The 1,468-nt window shown below is 37.8% G+C and overlaps 1 protein-coding gene across 1 annotated transcript in view; it reads left to right on the forward strand.

Moving 5' to 3' along the window:
• LOC101846343 overlaps positions 1 to 1,468 on the forward strand; it is a gene marked incomplete in the record, with an annotated part of 86,749 nt that overhangs the window by 31,397 nt on the left and 53,884 nt on the right.

Raw genomic sequence — 1,468 nt, forward strand, 5'->3', positions numbered from 1 at the left:
TGAGACAAACACACGTATACGCAAACATACATACAGTCTTTACCACACTTAATACACTTCTGGATATACGTGCATATTTTTTTACATTGGCTGTGAAGGAAACTGAAGGGGACTGCGAACGGTGTACCTGTTAACCTTTCAAAATAGAGCCCATACAATATCTTGCAAAATGAGTATGTAACTAGGTTGTATTTGAAAAAAGCTGGTACATTATGCATGTATTTTTTTAGAAACATAGAGTAAGATACTATTTCCTAATAAAATTTTCCTTATTATGTTCCGAACTCAGTCAGTCTTTTAGTTCACACGTATCAAAGTTTGCCTTTGTCGTTTTTAATGCAAATTCTGCCCCCCCCCCCTCGCTTCCTCTTATTTTCGCTCTGTTTAAACAGGTTGTATGTTTCAATAGTTTAAGACATCAGTTTTATAGGGTGATTTTCGCTTTATTTAAACAGGGAGTATATTTCAATAGTTTTAGACATACGTTTTATAGGGTGAAAACTTTTTCAATTTCAAAGCAATGAATACATCGAGGCACGGCAGCCATACGTTGCTCAAAAGAATGTTGTATGGTATTGACATAAAGTTGACAGTGATGAAAGCACCGGCACCCTGTGGCATGTTGACACAGCAGTATAGGCCTATAAGTATTTTCTACGTGCTATCGAAGAGGAAAGTTATTAGTGTTGTTTTGTATGGTGTGTGGCTGGCGCGTGCTCCAGTGTGGTTCTCTCCTTCTTTCCCACCCAACATCTGTCGTCCTTATTTCTCTTACTTCTTTTCTTTGTCTGTTGCTCTCTAGTAACACCTCTAATATTCGGTACTCATATGACTTGTGTGTGTGTGTGTGTGTGTGTGTGTGTGTGTGTGTGTGTGTGTGTGTGTGTGTGTTGCAAGTGCTGTAAACTTAAAAAACCCACTAAAACTGAAACTGTTTTGTATGACCACACAATGAGTCTTCTTTTTTCAGGAGTGTGGATTGTGGGATATGACAAACAATATCTCAAGCAGATGTCTCAATTTAGTTCTATACATGTATATGTGCTTTTCATACTTTTTAGGTTGATTGCAAAAGGAAGAGGCAAACTGACCCTCATCTAAACACCTTAAATTTATGCGTTTCCAGGAAAATTCAAGGGACAGTAATGGATGTTGCTTGCGATTTGGGCCCACATTTGATTTTCATAACACATGTTTACAGATATGCATGAAAACTGGAAAGAGCTGTGAAGTTCATCGCAGTTCCACATTTGTTCCCCCCCCCCCCTATTGACTATGAGTAATTTTAGACCAACGCACCAAAACAGCAACAACAGTAACAGCAACAACAACAATAACACAACAACAACAACAACAACAAAACAAACTTGTCTCATCTTTGTTCTCAAGACTAAATTTCGATGTAAATAGAAATTAAAATCTGTACGTTGAAAACTTTCTTTCTCTCTCTCTCTCTCTCTCTCTCTCC

Source organism: Aplysia californica, unplaced genomic scaffold, assembly GCF_000002075.1.
Source record: "Aplysia californica isolate F4 #8 unplaced genomic scaffold, AplCal3.0 scaffold00126, whole genome shotgun sequence".
In the NCBI taxonomy this organism is placed as follows: domain Eukaryota; kingdom Metazoa; phylum Mollusca; class Gastropoda; order Aplysiida; family Aplysiidae; genus Aplysia; species Aplysia californica.